The sequence below is a fragment of the Phodopus roborovskii genome, unplaced genomic scaffold, assembly GCF_943737965.1.
Source record: "Phodopus roborovskii unplaced genomic scaffold, PHOROB, whole genome shotgun sequence".
Lineage (NCBI taxonomy): Eukaryota > Metazoa > Chordata > Mammalia > Rodentia > Cricetidae > Phodopus > Phodopus roborovskii.
In genome coordinates, this window is record NW_026126598.1 from 431,771 (window position 1) to 454,282 (window position 22,512).

The 22,512-nt window shown below is 48.9% G+C and overlaps 1 protein-coding gene across 10 annotated transcripts in view; it reads right to left on the bottom strand.

The window, feature by feature from the left end:
* Pitpnm2 (phosphatidylinositol transfer protein membrane associated 2) overlaps positions 1 to 22,512 on the bottom strand; it is a 126,784-nt gene that overhangs the window by 56,526 nt on the left and 47,746 nt on the right. Inside the window, exon 1 of one of the 10 annotated variants that reach the window (XM_051205045.1) lies at positions 18,662 to 18,681. The exons of 6 other annotated variants lie outside the window; for them this stretch is intronic. The gene's annotated coding sequence lies outside the window, so the exon portion shown is untranslated. Of the gene's footprint in view, positions 1 to 7,885; positions 8,114 to 9,429; positions 9,449 to 9,926; positions 10,064 to 18,661; positions 18,682 to 22,512 lie in introns of those variants that run through there. 3 more of the 10 variants (XM_051205042.1, XM_051205046.1, XM_051205043.1) reach the window with 3 other exon arrangements.

Consider the following 22,512-nt stretch of genomic DNA (forward strand, 5'->3'; position numbering starts at 1 on the left):
GGCCAGGCTTGCAGGGAGGATTCTCAGGATCTGAGGCTGGCTCTGCCACAATTATCTTCAACGGTCTCAGGAGTCCCTGGCCTCACCCTGCAGTTGTCAGGTGGAGTTTGAATCTCTAGAAGGAGCACAGGCAGAGCTAGACAGATGGGAATCCCCTCTCCAGAGCCTACCTGGCAAGAGGAGGTCAGTCAGTCACCTCTGAGGATGGGCTGCTCACCACCCCACAAGGTATTACAAGAAAGCTCATATACTCAGCAGTTTGCCTCCTTGGAACTCAAACCCGGTTCTTGTCAGCACTTTTAGAGTCACCTTGGATCTCTCTTTGGGGACAACTTGATGGAGGTATTGAATGGCACACCCTCTCCTGGTCTCTGATTCTATTCTTGGAGGCAAATTAACTTAGATGGTGATGGACAGGAAGCTGAGGTGCTCCTAGGACCAGTTACTGAGGCAATTGTTTCTTAGCCAGTAGTGTAGGCTTGTCCTTGGGGGACATTCTGCCTTCTGGGTGTAATAGTAACATTCCCCCACCATCCCAAGTTCCTATCTATGTGGGATGTCAGAATGGAACCTTATTTGGAAATGGGGTATTTACAAATAATGGACCAAAATGACTTTCTAATAAGGTCATACTGGATTTAGAATGGGCTCAAAATCTAACAACGGTTGTCTTTGGACAGGGAAAGAAGATGGAGTGACAGAGGTGGAGACTGAGACAGAGAGAGTGATACAGCCACAAGCCAAGGAAGTCCTGGAGCCACCAGAAGTGGGGAGGAGCTGGGAGGCTGCACATCAGAGCCCTCGTCCAGAGGTTGAAGGCTGAGCAGACACACAACTCCAGAGTTCTGCAGAGCAGTGTAAGTCACCAGCTTCGGCACTGTGTTGCAGTTCACTGTGGTGATGTATTATTTATTAAAGATTGCCTGGGAATTCAGAAAGCAAAGTCAGACACAAGCTATAGTAGCCGGACGGTGGTGGTACACATCTTTGATCCCTCCACTTGGGAGGTAGAGGTAGATGGATCTCTGTCAGTTCAAGGCCACAATGAGCTACAAGAAATCTATTCAGTCCTAAAGAGAAACAGCTCACACAAAGATGATCTGAGCACTTGGGATCACTCACGCTTTTAATCCCTAGGCTCATGAGAAGTAATTAAGATAGGAACAGGGTCTCAGAGTGGGCATTCATTCTCCAGCCATTTTGAGGAGATCATAACAGTCTGGGATTCCAGTCTGAGAAGCCAGGATCACCTTTCAGTATGAGGTAGAGGTGAGAGCTAGTGGCCAGCTGCTTTGCTTTTCTGATCCTCAGTTTGAAGCCTGGACCCCAATATCAGTCTTATATTTTACAGCACACAGCCCCAGGGACTAGTACCTTGGACTTATGGCCTGAAGAGACAGCATACACCCCGGCTTCCCCATATCTATCAGCCAGTCTTTCTGCTCTGAGTGCACTATGGGAAAGGACCACTGAAGCTCTATCTGTGAGAGCAACCTCAGCACTTAGGCAGGATTGAACCAGCCTGTTGCTGGGTTGTTACCAGAGCTGTGGTCCAATTAACTTGGGCCACTTAAGGAGATTTCTCATGCTAATGAGAAGCCTATCTGTGTTTAAGACACTAGAGGGGAATTGGCCACTCAGCCCATAGCATGCTAACTGCCCTCCAGCCTCCCTGCTCTGGCTGCTTCTCTATCCTAGCCTTTTGTAAGCCCATGTTGGTCAGGTCAGTCCAGACATTGTCAAAAATCCTGATGTGCACCAGCCCTATGCAAATAGCTTTCAGCTCTAACTCAGGGAGAAAGGCAAGCTTCACAAGCAGCCCCAAGATATGCATGACTTCCCACCCTCCCCCTTGGTTCTTAATCTGCTTCCATTTGAGAACCTCTTAGCATTGGGGAACAAATAGTCAAGGGTTTTGGAAGTTTAGCATCCCCTACCACCTCAGTTCATGGGTTGCCAGGCCATCAGTCATAGTCAGGGCTGCCACAGGCTGGTGGTAGGGGCAGGGCTCAAAAGGTTGCAAGCTAGCTGAGTAGCTTTGCTCAAACCAGAGTGTGGCCTTTGAGACTTCAGAAATACCTAGTGAGCCTCTTTCAAATGCAGACTCCTGGGCTGTAGGATGGCTCAGCAGCCAGGCATAGCAATCCCAGTTCAACTCTTAGAATTCACATGGTGAAAGGGAGTAAATTAACCCCTCAGGTTGTCCTCTGACCTCCACAAGTGTACTGTGTCACACTCATGCCGTCCACCTCCATGCAAATAACCTAATAAATGTAATAATTAAAAAGAAGAAACCCTCAGACTCTACACTCGCCCTCTCAGGCTCTCAATCATACCTCCAAGGAAGGCTCAGCAACTTGAGTTTTAGACACATCTCCTCCCCAGGGTGATGGAGGAACCACTGGGAAATGACAAGGGTTTGGAGTGACCTCTTTCATGTACAAAGAGACAGAAGAGGCAGGACAGGCTTAGAAAAGTTATATACAAGAGCAGGCTCTGGTGTCTCCAAACTTGGCCACTGTCCCATGGGCCTGGAGTATTCCATGCTGATCTCTCTGCCAGGGAGCAGTTCCTTATCCTTTTCTGGCACCACATGTCAACTTTGCTTTCGGCTATCACTGGCTTGGCCATGTGCTTGCCTTTTAGCTCAGGCCTTGGGCCTCATTCAAAGTGGTTCCACAGGGTTTAACCAGAGTGGATGCTCAACAAACTAGGGTGCCCCATAAATAGTGGTTAGGAAAATGATTTTAATTCCAAACCCTGTTCCTGAATAATTCTCTGACCTTGGGAAGCACATTCAACTTTTATGACCCATATGGAACAGATTCTGGTTATTCTGCTCTAACTATGACAGTAGTAAGAGTATCTGACAGACCAGACACAACTGCAAGATGGCAGAGAGGTCTCAGCCTGCACACTGGACGTCATACAATGGACAGATGGCACCGAGCCCAAAGAGCTCAAGGTGAAAGACCCAGCCAGAAGGCTGGGAGGATCCTGGAGGGCAGATGAGTCTCTAAGATGAGGTAAATAGGTGGGTTCCAGAAGCTCTGCTAGCTTTCTCCACACACAGAGATGGGTGTGAGGAGAGATAGCCATGTCTTTTTCCTGTCCTAGAATGATCCACTGGAGAATCCCTGGATATTACGAGGCTACAGACAGGAGGTTACATCAAACAGTGGTCTGGAGGCTGGGTTTGTGCTGGACCATACCCATGCCCTGGGGTTGGGCAGCCAACAGCATCATGCTCACTTCCAGCTGTTGGTGCTCTCAGGGCAACTGTGTGGATATAGGTAGCCAGAAAGGTCTGTCCCTGCAGAGAGGCCTCTTGGAGCCCTAGATGGGGCAACTAAAAGAATCCACTTTTGTGCTGAGGCCAGAAGCAGAGCTGCCTGTGGTGGCTTCCTAATGCTGGGCAGGAGTGGCTCATACAAAGGTCAGGTCCCTGCTAAGGAGAACTTGGAGGAGCCCAGGCCTGAGTCCATCTGTATCATCTCAATGGAACCAACTGGTTCTTGAGCCCAGGCTACTGAGAAGCATCTCTGAGGGCTGGGCTGCAGTACGCATGACCTTTAAGGATCTTCACAACCTACACATCATAAGCATCCTTACCATGGTTTCATGTGACTTGTGAAAAGCTTCCTGGGTCTCTGTGTTAGTTTCTCCTTCTAGCAGGCCAGACCTGGGAGCCATGGAGCAACAGGCAGGAGCAGACTGAACTTTGCAGTGTAAAGACAGAGGGCCATGGGTAGCAGAGCGGAGCGGGACAGAAAGCTGCTAGCCAGGGACTCTGTGCCTGTGCCTCTGCCCCTTCTCTGGGCCTGTGAAGGCTCCCTCTTTACTCTGAGGCTATACCAGAACTCCAGAAGTGAGACACAGAGCTGCTTTCCCTTCAATGGAGGGAAAGTCCTAAAGACCTGGGGTTGGTGAGTGACAACGCTGCCCCTCCCCCCAAGGCTAGCTTAGTCTAGGGGAACACACTGGAGTCTGTACGGTGAGGTACAGATCGTTTGAAGGGCCTGTCCTGGCCTCTGTACTAGGACATTTGGAGGTAGGCCCGTGAAATTATACCCTGTTCTATGCCCCCCTTATGATCAATAGAGACTTGGAGCTGCATACAGAGTGAGGGACAGTGGAGACAACTGCCTGTTCCACACATCGAGAAGCTAAGGTACAATAGGATTCAGCATGTCTGGTGAGTCACACAGCTAGGACTCAAACCTGGGTCTATGTAGCTGCCACCTGGCACTTCCCACTATCTGAGGAAGTTCCTTTCCACAAGTAGCCCAGTCCTGGAGATAGGACTTCAGCAACTGGCAGCACATGGCACACCCCAAGCAAATGAAACAAGATAGCAAGAATGTTTTAAATGCTGTGCCTCCTGTCCACTACAGGCTTGCAGGGCTGCCCATCGCTATCCCTATAGTGAAAACCAGCAAACCGGCTCAGACAGGCCAAGGGAATCTCCAGTACCTCATGAGCAGAGCGGGGACAAGGGCAGGGCCTTTAGATTTGCTTTTGGAACTAGTGAGGGTGTGGTTGCTATGGCAACAGGGTGGGAAAACTGAGGCAAAGAATGGTAGCTGCTTCAAATATGAACAGAGTTAAGCTGCTAAGTGTCCCTTTCCTTCCCTCTCCCAACACTACCCCAACCCCAACATTCTAAATTCATTCATTTCCACCACGCCTGGTTTTGTCATGGGACAGTAGCAACTCAGAGCAGACTCTCCAGCTGTGGGCCTAGTACTCACTGTGACAGCTCTCAAGGCTCTGAGGTTGGACATTTATGTGACAAAAGCTCACAGCAGCGAACAGAAAACAAAGCTCACTTCGCTTACCGGGGACCCTACTACTGCATGTCGCTCACAGGGGACTCCACTACTGCATGTTAGACCAAAAAACCCAAAATAAACAAAACAAAACAAAACGACAACAACAACTACAAAAAACAAAACCAGTGCCCAGTGCTGACATCAGTGTAGGATCCACCCTTCTTTCACCTAGCACAAGAAAGGGCTGCTCTGAGCAATAGAGCCCCACTCCTGAGCCAGACCCTGGACCCCAACCATGTTTAGGGCAAATTTCCTCAGGCTGGTAACCCAGAAGATGCAGTCCCTGTCCTCCATGGCTCCCTCACCTCCCGCCAGGGCTGCATGGACACCTACAGTTTTTATACATTTAACTTCTAGTGGATTTTTAAAGGCGAGAACACTTGTACTACCCCACATATTATCATCAACCTTTTAGGAAGAGTATTCAAGTGTCTAAGGCTTGAAAAACAAAACAAACAAAAAACCCTTTCTTCAGAGTCTCCAATTTTCAGAAAAATTATTAAATGAACACAAGAACCAAGAATTGCTGATTGCTCTCCTTTTGCACTGTCTGCTTTCTGTCTGTGCCCTCTCCCTATGTGTGTGTCTAAACGGAATGGTTTATCTACAACAGCCCTACAACCTCCACCACTGCCAATACACACCGTCCCTTTCCAAGCACTTTCACTTCTGTTCTGCACATTAGCCATGTGAAGAAGACAAGTGTTATCTCTGTGTTACAGACAGGAAACCAAGGCATAGATCCCGTGATGTACACAGCTCCTCCTACCACATAAACCATTGATATCTAAGACTGTGGGTACCTTTTAAAGGAGAATCAAAGTGGTGCAGTGGGGGGGGGGGAGCAGTGTCTGGGTGTGCTGTACTCTCTACTTCATAGCTGAACCTTGAACTGTAGCCTGGGCAGGGGCCGTGAGTGAGAGGCTGGGCTGGGGAACGGGCTTCTTCCCCTGTTACTCCCAAGCCTCCTCCTCAGTCAGCTGGGGTGGAGGAAAGGGAGGCCAGATGGGACAAGAACTGCCTTCTTGGGCCACCCTTGTGCTTGCTTAGCCTGCTCCCATGCAGGCTTCCTCCCAAGGCAAGAGTCAGGTCTGATGTTCATCTAGAGCCAAGGGCCTGCCACACAGAGCAGCTACATGTGTAAACGATGAACAAGTTAGCCCAAAGAGCAGGGTTCTGGCTCTGTCTTCATGGCACAGGCTGCTCAAACCCCAAGATGGCCTGTGAATGTCTGCATAGCATCCAATGAGATGGAATGCTGAAGGTACCCATGCAATGGTCAGTAAGACTCCAGGATAGTCACATAAAAAACATCTGCCCAGAGCTTCTCTGGAAACTGAGCCAGTAAATGGAAAAAGGATCGGAAGCCAGGGTGCTCAAACATCCAAAAATGAGCAATGTAGATATACATATATACATACACGTACACACATAAAACACATACACACATTACATATAACACACAAACACCCCATAAGCACAAATACATGAATTATCACACAAATATCCACATGCTCACAGAACACTATAATGTATGAGCAAATATGTACATTCTTGCACATATCCCAGTGAGCACACAAACATACCACCCTTAGCATATCACACATATATACATCAGGACACCATTTACATGCACAGAACACCAATACCCTACACACATACATACCACATACACATACCACCCATATATTTATATACATTCTTACATATAACAAACTACACACATACCACACATATATATACATTTGTACCCTCACATTCAAACACATAACACCACAAACAATACACTTTCACAGAGCCCTATAGATACACATACTACACATATAATACAAATACAATGGCTATACTGCACAAACATCTTGAACATAGCTCACATGCAAACACATGACACAAATATATAGGAACATACCACATAAATGCACATACTTCCACATAACATACTACAATCAACAAATAACAAATATACACATGCACACAATTCCAATCATTCACACACGAATTTACACACATATGCACACAAATAAATGTATGCACCCCCACACATGATGCAAACATTTCACAGGCTACACACTTCCACGCAGTTACACACAAACACATATGCAAGCACATACCCATTTACATACACATCACAAACCACACACGCAATACACTCTGAGATGCACAAACAGTACAAATGCACACATACCAGACAGTTGTACACACACACCACTCACAGAGGCTCACATCTTAACACACCCTAAGCTTATCAATCTCTCTGATAATCCCCTTCCCTTGGGACTGGAGACGTTCTATGAGTGAGCTCTGCATGCTTCTCTTGCAGAAGATCATGCCTATCTTTGTAACTCCCCAAACACTGTCACACAGGATAAGCAGAAAAGGGAACAAGGACAATCCACCTTACTCAGGTGAGACAGAGAGCTGAAAAGAATGAGTAAAGGCACAACTGCATGATCCTGGCAGTGCTGGGAACAGTGATTTAGATCATTCGAGCACGAGCAGAATGTCAACAGATATGTGCGCTTCTGCTAGCAGACGGGCCACATGTGTTTGTGTGTAGTTCAAGCTTATACACATGCACATGTATGTGTGTGCATATGCAAGAACAGGCTGAATGAGTGTTGCATGTGTGCATGCATGCATACATATGCGTAGGTGCGCAAGGATGTGAGCATGTGTGCATGCATATGTATGTGTGTGTTCAAGGAAATCACAAGAGCACAGGGGAATATTTAACTCATGAGCTTCCTTCTTCCTGCATAGTTGAGGTCATTCAGTTAATACCCCCCAAGAGACTTTTTAAGAGCTGAGGACAGGGTGCCTAGAGGGGGTCAGAGGTTCAACCTCCCAGATAGATGCTGAGCGGGGGGGGGGGGGGCTGTCTGTCTTGCCTGGGCATAACCTGGGTGGTCAATCTAGCATGAGAAATGCATCAAACTTCCCCCTGATAGCACCAGGGCTTCATGAGGTCTGTGTGAACCACAGGCTCCCCAGCTTCCCGCCATCCTTTCCCCAAATCCCGGCGCTCCTGTCAAATTAAAGAAAGAACCACTCACCGCCTGAAAGCCAGCCAATACGGTGATTATTCCATTTTTCCTGGAATGAGCCTTCCACACTCTCGCTGGCTGAAGCCATCGGCAGCCAGGGTTCCCACCTCTCCAAGCTGCTCTCACACCCTCTACAGCTCCCCAAGATGCTTTCAAGTAAGTCAGCACTATGTGCAATCTTGCAATCACAATTACACTTGGGAGCATCCACTAAGCAAGGACTTGGGTGGGAGGAGGCAGGACTGGAGGGTGGCACTCAGGGTCTATCTGGGATACAAGCAGTTGGAGGTGGAGCCTGCCTCTCCTTCTGAGCTCAGTTCTCGCTGTCCTTTCTGGGTTTGCCAATTGAATGATCTGAATGGGTACTTGTCTGGTCCTGGGGGAACATGAAAGGCTCCAGGGACCCTGCTGTGGCAGCAGCAGTGGCGGTGGCAGTGCTGGAGCAGCCTCCCATAGAAGCGAAGAGCAGAGACGAGAAAGGAGCTACACTTGAGCACTTGCCTTTGCGTGTCACATCACATTTTCCATTTTCAGACAAACAAAACAGAACCAGCACCCGGCCTCCCCAGCATCACCAGCTCGTAAACCCATCAGAATTCACAGCCAGCCAACAAACCCAGACTTGGGTAATGCCATGAAGAAGCCTGCACAGCACCAGATGCCAGGAGGGTCTTGATGAGAGCAGAGCCTGGAAGCTCAGCTGTGTCTGCAGACACACAGACTCCTTGCCCTGCCCATCAGTGCTGTTTTAGTGCTCAGAAGCAAGCACAAGAAACAGAGTCTATGACAGCTCTCGTGCAGTTTTAAAGAAAGGGGTCATGGGGAGATACATCTAACCACAGAGCTACCCAGGCCTTGAGCTGCTGTCGAGGTTCTGATGCCATTATTAAAGCAATCTGTCAGGGAGAATGCGGAATCAAAAACAGAGCACAGGTGGCCACGGCCTGGCTTATCAACATGATTGTGAGTCTACTACCTTCTATTCACATGGAGAGCTAACGTATGTCTCCCCCTCAGCCTCATATCACCTCTCAACTCAGGCCCACACCTGAATGGCTCAACTCCTCTGCAGGCAGCCCCCTGAGCTATGTACCTCTTTCAGAGTTGGATATGGATTCTCTGATTCCACACCAAACTTTGATGCTCCCCGTGAGTCAGACAGGGCTACTTGGTGTGCGTTTTTCTATTTAAAGATCAGACAGGGCTTACACGCAGACACCATTCAAGCCTGTAGCTTCTAAGAACTGGGTGCTAAATCCGGTATCTATGGCCCTCACTTTCCGTCAACACAGGAGATGCTCTTGTTGACAACCGAGGATTCTTTTTTCCACTGTCAGCTGCACAGGAAGGAGTGGGGCGCAATGGGGGAGCTGCCTGCCCCATGTGCTGGGCTGTGGAGGGGTCAACATCACCAACTCCCACTCTGAATGCCATGGCCAGGGTGGGAAGAAATGGAGAATGCTCACCCACCATTCTTCGAATCCCATTTGAAACCAGCTGGGCTGAGAGGCAGCCCCAAGCCAACACATTTGTCTGAAAATGGACCAGTTTACCTGAAGCCAGCTGGGAGATGAGTCTCCTGACATCATCCTCTTGAAATCTTGGTGGAGGGATAAAACAACTCCACACTGAGTGCCCATTTTCAGAGGATTAAGGACTAGTCAGTCAGAAAGCCAGGCAGCCTGTAGCCAGAGCTCTGCCCCCTGGGGGACACGTGAGCGGCTCTAAATTTCCTCCTTTCCTTGGTGCGACCACACTCTAGGAAAACAGACTATTCGTGCTCTAGCAATCACAGGCAAAATTGGAAGTGCAGCAGCGTACTGTCCCCAGCCCCCAGAGGAAGCCAGGAGCTGGGCTACTCAGGAGAGGAGCTATGTACCCCAACTCTACTCGGGCAGCACTCAGGCAGGGCAGGCCTCTCTCCTTTCCGCTCTCCCACTATCCCAGCTTTTCCAAGAGAAAGCAAACAGATCCTTGACCAGACGGAACCTTCCTCGCTAATAAACCTAGCCTAGAGCTGAGGCATGTTCAAGAAGAAGCAGAAAATTACCTTTCAGGAAGCCAACGTGAGGTAAGGGATGGGGGCACAAAGTACCAGGGCAGGAGCCTCGCACAGCACAAGCTGGCTGGGACCCCGCTCACCAGCCCCATCCTGCAGACTCTCAGAGAGCTACCCCCAGCCTGCAGAGCTACAGGCAGCTCATGCCTGAAAGTGCCAGCACACAGTCCCCTGGATGTATGAGGAGACACCAGGCAGGGACAGCGGAGGCAAAGAGGAAGGCAAGCAGGAGAGGAAGGGGTGGGGAGTGGAGCGGGAGGGCGGGAAGGAGAGAGAATTGATTCTCTCTCCTCCACTGGGACCACTGAGCTAAGTTGCCATGGAGAAAGGGGAGCCGCTGGCAGAGCTTGAGGCGGGCGGAGGAGCCATATGCCAGGGGAAGGCGTCAGCAGAGCCAATCCCACAGTTCTGCTGTGGCAACCTCCCCAAACAGGCCTTGGCCTGCACACCAAGGCAGGGTGGGGCATTGCTGTATGGTGGGCAAAAACAGCCCTCCACTCCAGCCACACTGAGGAACAGGGAAGCCAGGAAAGCTTTCCCCCTCTCTCAGATTGCTCATCTACCCCTCGGCTGGAATCCGGCACCCTTATGCCTGTAATGTCATGCTGCTCACTCAGAACCCAAGGTCAAAGTCCCAGAAAAAGAGACCCAGTCCCCTCCCCAGGCTTTTTAGAAGCTTTGCCTCTCTATCCTTGCCTCCTGTTTCTAAAACTCAGTCACCAAACCCTGAGTCATAGTTTCCCACCCTCAGGAAGGAGGGGATGCCCACCCACAGGAAGGCTTCTGTGGCCCAGAGCCACCCAGGCAGGAAGCCAAAATGGGAGGGTGCTGGGTACCTGCTGGCTAAAGAAGGGACCATATGATGGACACCCTGGACCAAGCCTACACTGGGCTATAGCTCCCACCTGCACACTACCAGCCTTGGCTTTGCCCCCTGCCTCATGCAGGCTCTGCGCTGCAGAGGTGGCCGGGGGGCGGGGGGGAGCACAGGAGCCTGGGCTGGAGTCTCTTTCTCCCTCTGGAGATCACAGGGCCATTGCAAGTCTGGTCACATCTCTGTGCTTTCATTTCCTTGGTACAAACCCGAGACAAGACCATTTTTTCTCTACCAAGCTGCACTTCTTGGGGACTGTGACGCTGGCAGACTTAGGGAAGAATGAGGCTGTGGATGCTGTGTCCCTTCCTGCTCCCTTTGAAAGCATGGGGACAGCATCCAATGCCCTACCTCCCTTTGTGCACTTGGCTGGCAAACCTTAGGGCAGAACCTGGAGCCAAGAGCAGTGTCCACAGGCCTGTTGCCCTTGAGGGAACATCTGAATGCTACCATACCCAACCTTGCCTTTGAAGCCTATAGCCAAGGAAACATTTTTAATTCCTAGGCCCCCCTCCCCGACAACAATTTGTTATGAAAATGTCCCTGCATAAGAATAAGTCAGAAAAATGTTATAAGGAGCACATACATATATTCACTGCCAAGATTTCTACTGTTTCCTCTCACTTTTCTATTGTAAAAGGTATACATCACAGAATTTACCATTTTCATCAATTTAGAGCATACACTTCAGTGGCATGAAGTATATTCACCTCTATCTAGTGGCAGACATCTGATCACCCAAAAGGAGACACATGGAAGAGCCATTCCATTAATTCTTCTCTCTAGCCCTCAACTATCATTAATCTACTGTCCATAGACAAGCTTGTTTTGGATGTTTCATACAAACACAATTACAAAGCACATGCAACCTTTTGGGACTGCCTTCTTTCACTTAACATGTTCTCAAAGTTCATAAATGTTCTAACCTATATTTCTTCATGGCAGAGTAATATTCTATTGATTAAATAGACCTTATTGTACATACCTACTCTTTACAGGATGGACATGTAGATTATTTCTCCATTTGGGTTTTCCTCTTATTCCTTCCCCCAGAAACCAAGGAAGTGTTCTGGGCATTTAGTCTCCAAGCTGCAAGCCCCTGAAACCCTGAACTTGTCTTTCCAAAAAGCAAACCTCACCTGTATTTGACATGAGAATGGAGTCAGAAGACTTCAAGTAGGCTCAGTCTCCTCTATCTGGGGGTGGGGTGGGGTGGGGGAGGAGCTGCCAGCTGGGCAGGAGGACTAACGAGTAACCCCCACTCCATACCAACTGAAAGATGAAGTCAGGTTCCAGGGCTACTGGCATTCCTGGCTGTAAACTGGTGAGTGTTCCCCTCTTCAGCTTCTCAGGGCTCTATCTCATGGGGTTACTTCAGAGACAAGGCCAGGGCTGCCCAATAGAACTCTCCATGAAGACAGCCACGCTCTATCCCTCCACCAGCCAGGGCAGCTGTTGCTACCTCACGGGCTAGGTGGCCATTGAGACTCAAAATGTGGCTACTGTCAGTGGGAAATGGAACCTTTCATTTTGTTTCACTTTTATTTACAGATTTAAAGACTCACACGGAGCTGTGGTGATTGCCAGGGACAGGGCAACTGTAAGGGCAGAAGAAACAAATGGCCTGGCTCCTCGACCTCTATCTTCCCCCTTCTTCTCTCTACTTACCTCAGCTGTCTGGGTTTGGGGAGGCTTCAGTCTGCAGCTTGGGCTAGGGCCTATCTAGAAGGACAGTGGGTAGGTGGTGGGGCTCTCAGGGAACCAAACAGATAGCAGTTTGGGACTAGGGTCCTTAGACTCCATAATGACAAGAGTCTCTGAACCTCAGACCTGGATCCTCCTTTCTGCCCTGTTCTAGAACCACTCCCTTCCCTCGTCTCCCCCAGCAACTCCTGAGGTCATCCCCGGAATGTCTGGGCAGGGGCTGCAGGATTGGAACAGCCCTACCATCTCCATGCAGTGGCAGAACCCTGTGTGGTTATGAAGCGAGTACAACCTTGATCCAGGCTAGGCTGAGGGTCAGGTGCATAGGGAGACATCCCCACAACATAGCTGCTCTTGAGATTCCCAGTGCATCGATGGTCTCACATGATCCCAGACCACACCCTGATCCTGCCTTCTCCCTCTGCAGATGCCTAAGGACACACTCAGAAGGTGAAGTGACTTTCCCAGGCTCAGCCAGCAAGGCTAGTCCCAAGAACATGGCCACCCAGGCATGGAGAGTTGCAAAAGTTCACTCTCCTGGGCCCTTCAGTGCTGGCCAGGCAAAGAGAAGACTGTTCGTCTCAAAGTCCAGATAACAAAGATGAGAAACAAGAGTTGTTTCCCTGTGCCCAGTCACCTGTGCCTGCTTAGTACATATAGGTGACAGTAAGGAGGACATGAAGACGCCAACAAATGGGGCAAATTTAAACACAGTCACAAGCACAGGCACACTTGGCCTCAATCTCTGTGGTTTCCACAGCCAGAGAATCAACCAATCACAGACTGAAATGAAAAATATCGAGGAAAAAGAATCAAGTCTGTACTGAGTGTGTGCAGATGCCTTTCTTGCCACTATTTCCTGAATGGTGAAGTGGGACAGCTCTTTGTGGGAATGGTATAGAGCGAAAGTTCCTCACACAGCTGTACAGTGTTCGGCAGTACAAACAACCCAGAGGGGTGAGTTAAGGTATCCAGGGGACATGCATACTCTGCTTTCTATAGAAGGGGCTGGCACTCTGGTAGAACCAATGCCTACAGACACTGAGGGGTGACTGTCAAGCACTGGCTCCTGTTGTCCTATCCTGAGCTGGCAGGTGCTGCTGAGGACAGGCCTGTTCCCTTCCTGTAAAGCTTTTCCTTGTTTCCCAGCTTCCCATGATCCTGTAGCAGAAGGCCCAGGGGATCCACCACAAACCTGCAGGGACATCTTGCCTCCCATAGCTCAAAAAACCACAAGTGGCCTCCCTGCCTTATTCCTGCTGTCCAGACTGGGGTCCATTTGTGTCCACACAGCCTCCTCCAGGTAGCCTCTGCTCAAATCCATTTTACTCAGGCCTTCTGACCACTTACTTAGCTAACCCTGGCTTCTGTCCTGGCATTCCCTTGATCCTATCATTTTTTTTTTAAATAGTATCAATCCTTACCTAACATATGATGTACCTTTTTGCTCTTTTATTTTCCAAATAGTGGTAAATGTTTACAGTTGTTATCCTTGTAACAGTGTTATAGCTTGTAAGTGCTTAGTTCAGTGGCATTAAGGACATTAACATGGCTATGCAGCCCTACCCATTATCTCTGTAACCTTTCATCTCCTAAACCAAATCTACACTCATGCGCACTAACTCCCTCCCCACCCCACTCTGGCACCCTCCATTTGACTTCTGTCTCTGTGGCTCCGGCTCCAGTGACCACTTTGTAGCACCCTTACAGCAGGAACTACGCCACCGTCCTTCTATGCTTGACTTCTTTCACTGGACTATACAGCACGTTCCTTTCTAAAGCTGTCTGTCACGCTGGCAGGATGGCGCATGCCTTTGTTCTCAGCACTTGGGATTTAATCTAGGTGGATCTCTGTTAGTTTGAAACCAGTCTGATCTACAGATCAAGTTCCCCAGGGCTACACAGAAAAACCCTTTCAAAAAAAAAAAAAAAAAAAAAAAAAAAAAAATCCAACTCCTGCCCCCAAAAAACAACAACCAACTGTCTGTCTCCCATGCTAGAATGGGGGCTTCTAGGGCGGTTGTATTCACTGTTGTATCCCAGGGTGTGTGCATAAGAATACCTAGTACACAATAGGCATTGAGCAAATGGTTTGAATGGGTGAATAATAGGCAAGAACCCAGGTAGATAGATGGAGAATTAGTACCTCATTTCTCAGGTCTGTGCGGGGGCCCAGAGCTATATGCAGACTTAATTCCTGGTTCTACCCAATGACTTAGCCATTTGCCCTGAAGTCCAAGGCCACCATCCCTAAGGTACGGCTATATTCAGTGTGGCAGGACTCTCTCCAAAACTTCACCATATCTGGGGAGAATTTTCTAAGAATTCCTAGTTACAATGTTTGTTTTGTTTCTGAAACAGAATCTCACCATATAGCCCTGGCTGGCCTATAGCTCCTGTCTCTGCCTCCCATGTGCTAGGATTAAAGTCTTGTGCCACCAAGCAGGACTCCCAGCTACTATGTAAAGGTGCCTAGGAGCCTCAGGTGGCAGCCACCAGTAGTACAGGGCGCCTGGCAGGCAGAGGAGAGAGTGGGAGGCCACCCAAGGAGCAGAGCCTGCAGAGGCCAGGGAAACAGCAGGGTAGGCTGAGGGCTAGACCTTCAGCCCTGCTCTGCAGCTGGGCCCACAACCTCAGTGGCAACTCGCCCCTCACCTTTCCCACATCCTGCCTAGCTATTTATAGCCGTCCTCTCTCTGAAAACTATTTACCCATTTTTCTTCTGAGCTGGATGAACTTGTAAATTGAAGTCAGGAAGATCCCACCTTCATATTCAGGAGGCTTCATGATGTGGCGGTACTTGGCTGGGTCTGCTTGTACCCCTCGTCTTACGAGGGGTCCTCAGGGCCTGTGAGGGTCACAAGTGACTCATCCTCTGCCAGGTATGTGGTGCCCCCAGGAAAAAGCCATCTATGCAACAGACCAGGCAGGCCTTAACTTGAGGTGCTAGAAAAGGGGGACCCTATGAAGCCCAGGTCACCTCAAAGTTACTCTCTGCTCTAGGAGAACTGAACACACTGTGACAGGGGAAGGGCAGCTGTACCTTTAAATGATCTGGCCCACAGATATGACAAACATTTGCACTCTGTGGCTGTTTGCATCTTTGGTTATTTTTAGGGTGAACCCAGTTGCCTCCCCTTGGAACCGGATGAAGCCCCAGAGGAGGCACGTAGTCCTTTTTCCCAGATGGGGGGTCCTGCTCCTGTTTCCCTGGGAATCAAGTCTTGAACATGGCTATCTGGGGGCCCGCCCCCTAGCATTATACAATGTACTCCGCTCAGGCTCACTTGAGGGACCTGAGCACCGACAGCAGCTTTGCTACTATTGTGAAGGTCTGTTGCAGACAGCAGGGCCACCCACCTGCACCCTGAGAGCCCCTTGCTACTCGGGGTCTGAAGGGGAGAAGATATGATGTAATCCCTACCTCCACTCAGCAGTCCCAGCCGATGGGAATATCTGGCTGGCACAAGCGGCAATTAAAGGCGATATTCTCTCCTGGCCCCCCCTCCCCAAAACAGAAATAAATCAGTGCTACCAATCTCCCAGCTAATGATTTCCTCCATTAAATTAAAAAGAAGAAGAAAATGTTTTTTAAAATGGATTACCAGTCCTGTGCTTCCAGAGACCACATGACCTGTCAGCTTCTCTCAAGTCCGGATGCATCAAGGCCCCTCAATTAATTTTTAATAAATAAGACAATCACAGTGTAAGACTCACCACCAGCCTTCCCCCCACCCTCTCCCAGCCCACTTCATACTGGCACACAGAGCTGGCTCTTGGCTCAGTCAGGCCACAGAGAACTCTTTCCATTTCATAACTGGGAGGCAGGGCAGAGATGAAAAGCACTTAAGCACACATCCGAGGACGCTATGGAGCACGGAACAAGCTGTGGGAGCATGGAGTATGGAGCAGTGTCTGTGGATTTCCAGGTACTCCTAACTAGAACCCAGAGCCAAGGAGCCCAAGCAGGGACAGTGAGGTTACTGCCACCTATTGTACACATGGCAGGACTTCACCTTCTCACCCTCTTCCTGCAGCGCGGTGAATGCAGTCCACACGACTGATGTTGTGTGCTTACAAATGCCTAGCGTGGAAAAGTTTACATTATGTGTAAAAATGTCTTGTAAAAATACAAGACAACAGAAGGCCACATCTCAAATGCCATTTGGAAGCACAAGAGTGGCCAGCCACTCCATGGTGACTGCTGCAGGATCCTCTCTCACCAGGGACTGGCTCTTGGTGTTGCCCACTGCCCCTATGTCCCGATAGCTTACGGCACGTCAAATGCCAGAGGGCAGGCAGGGGCGAGAAAAGCCCAGGGGACAGCTTCTTTGGAGGGAACTGAGGGACGGTGTACTAGCTGTCTCCTTTCTCTGGAATGCATAGCCCCAGATGTTACATAATTTGCTTCTTTGGTTTACTTGTGTTTTTACAGAGAGCTCCTCTCTGACCATCTACAGAGAGAGGCAGAGAAGGTCACTGGGCCAGGGAGGGGCACCAAGAACAAGGAGAGGAGACCCAGATCCTAGTCTGCCCATGACAAGCACACAGCCCTGTGGCTCTTCCTGGCTGGAGGGAAGCAGTTCAGAACTGAATGCCAAGGGCTGGCACTATCATTAACCAGCTAGAGGGCCTTGGTGAGTCCCCTCATCCCTCTGAGGCTTGGGCTTTCTTTACACTGTTGGGGAGTTCATAGTACATAGCTCTCAGGCTTTTCCATGGACTACATAAATGACACACAAATAGTGTTTAGCATATGGCAGGGCCCTGGTCAAGTCATAAATGGTAAGGACAAATAGATTATGACTGTAATCTCCCCATCGTGCAGGAATGTTGTCCTTAAGAGGATCAGGGCAGCCATCCCAGAAAGCTCAAGCTCAAGATTGCCACCCTGTAATACTAATCACTCAAGGCTGGTTAGGGGCAGGGGCCATCCTGGGTCACACTACTAAGGCTCACAACATGCAGATGAACAGAATTGACCCTCTGCTCTACATTTTACATGTGGGGAAACCAAATCCCAAAGGGGTTAGTAATTAGCCCCCATGTCACACTGCTCGAAGGTGATGAAGCCAGATTCAAACTCTGGTCCATTCCTCCAGGCTCAAGCTGACTAACATTATTCCATAGTATGTATCCAGAGAATCAAGGAAGGAGGGACAGAGGAGCCTGGAGCAGGCAGAGGCTGACTCCAACTGCTTCCATAGCTCTGACATGGGGATTACATGAACCTCAGGAAGCCTGAGGGAAAGGTCTCAGTGCATGTCTCCTGGGAACCCCAAAGGATGGTGGGACAGGCCTGGTGCATCTTGAGCCTCCCCAGGGTCAGGACTGAGAGCTCCATACTGCATTCTTCTAGGCTAGCTGCTTAGGTTAACATGCATACAGTTAACTCCCTCAGAGCCAGGACTGGATGCTGAGGGAAGATCTCCAAACCTCTAGCTTTTGAGGTCTTCTTTCACACAAGTAGAATATTCTATGTTCACAACAGGAGGGGAAGCTGATTCCAACTTGGAGGGATGGTGCTAGGCTGACCTCCAAGTAAGTCCCTAGAAATACCTAGAAAACTCCCAGCACAGGCCACTAGAAACAGAACTTCTAAGTGGGTCCTGCTTACCCTCTTGCTCTAGGGGCCTACAGTGAGCAAGTTAGAATGTAGATGTACAGGAAATAATGCCATTGTCTCAAAAACCTCCCAGTACTCCCTTCACTGTGCAGTCACCACTCATGCCTTTAATACCAGCATTCGGGAGGCAGAAGCAGAGGATTTCTGAGTTCCAGCCCAGCCTGGTCTACAGAGCGAGCTCCAGGACAGCCAGGGCTACACAGAGAAACCCTGTCTCAAACAAGCAAACCAACCAACAAAAAGCCCAACCAACCACGTTTCTCAAATTTGCTAAGCATGCTTCTACCCCAGGACCATTGCTCCTGTTGCTGCTGCTTTCCTGTCTATCACACAACTTTCTTCGCAAGTTTATATAGGTTTCCAGAGATGCCCCCTTCCAACCACCTTATCTAAAACCTCTCTCTACTCCCTTCCCTGGGTTGCTTTCCTTCCTGCATTTACACTGTTGTCTTAGTTACTGGTCTATTGCTGTGAAGAGATAGCATGACCAAGGCAGCTTATATATAACTGGGGCTCACTTACAGTTTCAGAGGATGAGTCCATTATGATCCTGGTGGGGACAATGCCAATACGTAGGCAGGAATGGTGATGAAGTAGCAGCTGAGAGCTTACATCTTATCCACAAATTGGAGACAGAGAGAAAGAGGGACAGACACAGACACGCTGAGCCTGGCTTGGCTTTTAAAAACTCAAAGGCCACCCCTAATGGCACACCTCCTCCAACAAGGCCACACCTCCTAATCCTTTCCAAAATAGTTCTACCAACTAGGGACCAAATATTCAAATATATGAGCCTATGGGAGGCCTTTCTCATTCAAACCCCCACAGTGACCAAACAGTATATTTTAGGGAGGGATTTCATGTGGCTCCCCAGTGCCCAAATGCACCTAACGCACCAGTGGCATTTAACACGTTGGCTGGGCTTTAGAAGGTGGACTGGGAGTAGGTGAAGGTGGGAGTGACGGGTGCCTCTGGGTTAAATAAGCAAATGTAACATAAATGGCAAACTAAATCTTCTCTGCCACCACCACCCTCAAAAAGATACCAAGCCTAAGAAGTTTTACAGGTGATCCTAACAACCTCTGACAGTCAGGGGAAAGGTTCCTCTCTGCTAAGGCACACTTCATACACAAGACGCCCTTCAAGCATGCCCTGAGTTGGGACAGGAGAGACGCACAGCAGTAAGGCCTTGGGTCCCCAAGGACTGAGATGCAGTTTTACTTCTGTGACAATGTTGTCTTCTTCATCTGGGCTCTGTGTTCTTTTCCTTTGTCTCCCTCCCCCATCACTTTCCATCGCCCTGATCACTAAAGCACAAGGCGAGTATTCTACAAATGTCAGCCACTGTTAGACACACTGTTTATGTGTCCATTTCTGGCTAATTAAAAAACAAAACAGGGATTACATTTCCTCCATGCAGATCTCCCTGATGCCTGAAAACAGAGCAGGTATGGTTAAGAAAATGCATAGCATGTATGAAAGGCTCAGAGCAGTTGACACTTAGAGGAAGCCTTCAAGAGCTGCTGCTGTGGGTACACGAGCCACAGCCCCTTGGCTGATGGGTCTAAGCCATCCTTAAACACATGCCGGGTGTGCAGGTGGCAGGGCCTTGGGGAAGCTGAGAACATTAGGGTTTGTCTTTCTCAGGTTCCTCCTGTGAGTAAGAAAAAGGTGACCAACAGATATCACACCTCATCCCCAGTGAGGGCACATCTATCCAGCTGTCTACTTCCTTAGAAGTTCTTCCTCCTGATGGGGGCTGGAGAAGAATGTGTGAGAAACAAGGAAGCGAGCCTGGCATCTCAAGCGGCCTCCATGCTGAACAGAGAGAGAGAGGAATAAGCCACAAGGAGTGGAAGAGAACAGACTTTCCCTCCACATTCACAGGGGTCTACACATCCCTGCTTCACCCCCAACTACAGCCATTTATCTGATAAGTCGGAGAGGTCCCTGTCATCACTGCTCTAGGACTAGGCTGATTCCTTCACACCCTCATCAGACCTCAGATGCAGACCAAAGTGTATGTATACTTTTTCTTGCATTCAAGACATTTTGTAAATTGATACAATTGGGGATATTTATCTTGCTGCCCTTTATAGTTCTACCTCTTGTCTAGACATTACTACTCTACCTCTATTTTAGGGGTTTACATGTATATATATGTACATAGTTATATTGTTTCAGTATTTATTCCTGCTTTACTCAAGGAAGTTTTAATCAGTTTTTTAGCTAAGTTCCTGAGTATTACAGATTATCTTCACCCATGTTTCCTTTAACTATGAGATTAGTCAGACATAGATGCTTAATCTTCAATCACTTCATAGACATGCAGAACATGGCATTTAAATGTTTTAATATTAGTACTCCATTGACATGAGACACTATTGCTCCTGACAGCACTGTGCACTTTCCCGAAAATATGTTGAACACTGTTGTTGCTCCTTCTGGAGTTCATCCTCGCTTCGGCTAATGACCTCTTGGGCAAAGAACTGCCCCCACCTCGACCACTGATTTGGACGTGCGGTCCTATGTGCTTGCAGGAGACAAACATAGAAGACTGCTGAACCCTGCCAAGTCAGGGTAAGACAGCCTTTTTACCTCTCTGCTTTGTTGTGGTCTGTCAGGTACTCTAGGCCTTAGCCAACATTGCTGTGAGACCTTGGGTGACTGTCCAGGTAGCCTGCTGTTTCTGTCCTTGCTGTACCTTTTGGAAGTTGCCCATCCGCACTTCCCACCTACCCTAGTATTATTATTTTCCTTCTCAGGTCTTTGATGAGGTTGAAGATTAAATTATCACAACTAGTATTCTCTCTTCCTAGTTGGATATATTAGGTACTAGACTTAAGCTTTCCAGCTTAGGACAACTCTATTGTAAACCCCTGTTTCGACTTCACCCTAGGACTAGATAGTTAGGTCTTAAGTTTGTATGTTCTCGATTTTCCTCTTCTTAGAGCACACTTGTTATTCACTGTTTTGTATATAGTTTGTGTATCTAGCCCAAATCTTTTCTTTAGACTAAAAGGGGAATTGTAGTGAGATATTCACCTTGTCCCCACCTGTGGCATAGACCAGGCCCATGGGGGGGAGGTGGAGACAGGGCCAGATGTGACCTGGGGGAACTAAGGCTGAGGAGGGGGCTTGGACAGCTCTCTTGCTTGCAGCACGGGGACAGGAGCACTTCTGGAGGCATCCTTGGGACCAGGAACCTGCTGGTGTTCATCTGTCTATGTTGTGAGTTATTTCTCCCTGAATAAACATCTATTTGGCCTACTTGTTTCTCCTGATCCTTATTAAACATCAATACCAAAGGCTGACAGTTCCATAAGGCAGGAGCATAACTAGGACCTTCCAGACCATGGATATAGCAAAGTGTGGCTCTTTATGGAAACCACCCCTACAGCCATCAAGACCTGCAGACCACATCTGAGCCATCGAGAGACACCTTTGCAGTAGATAAAACAGTTCTGCCCTGGAAACAAAGCCACTTCAGCTGGTAGGCAGGGAGTCCTGGACAAGGTCTATAGCTGTGTGAAACAGCACCCAACTCCAAACAATGACCATTCACTATCTTCCACTGCTTCTGTTAAGAATCCAGGGTGGCTTGGCTAATGGCTGTGCTCTGTCTGGGTCATTCAGTGGTCACAATCAATAAGTTGGTCAGGGCAGGGCTTATGGTCATCTGAAAGCTTGGCTAGGGCTAGAAGGGCCACTTCTGAAGAATCCACTCATGTGACTAACATCAGGTATAGACTGATGGCCAGAATTCTACCTCTGCATCTTACCATAATTCCAGAACTTTCCAGAGACTTTCCCAAAAAGTACTCACAAGACAGCAGCTTCCAGAAGCAAATGACACAAGAGAAAGAACAGTAGAATCTGCTCTGTCTTTTATAAATTTGCCTTAAAAGTGACACTGTGTCACTTGCAACACCCTACTCGATACACAGGTCAGCCCCTTGATGTAGGAGGGGGACAACATACGGGTTGGCCATGGAGGCAGGAGGCAGAATGCTGGAGGCCACCTGCATGGCCCCCACTGTGCTCTGACCTTTGTCCCCAGCTTCTCCTTTCAACTTCCCAGCAGCCCTTAAAGGCAGACATTTTATCTCTATTTACAGACAGATAAGATGCTCAGAGAAGGTAACTAACTGCCTGAGTCCCCTGGCTACTAAAGGGCAGCCAGTGTCTGGTCCTGTCTGGCTAGTTCCCAATGACAATTCTCTGGGCAACTTGGTCTCCAAAGGGAGCCAGAGGCCTGGCCAGAAATACAGCCATGTTACAGGACTGCTCCTCAAGAACCAGTAGTTCAGGGCAAAGATGGCACTAAGAACCGACTGCACACACATGCCATGGACTGTGCACTCCCCCATATA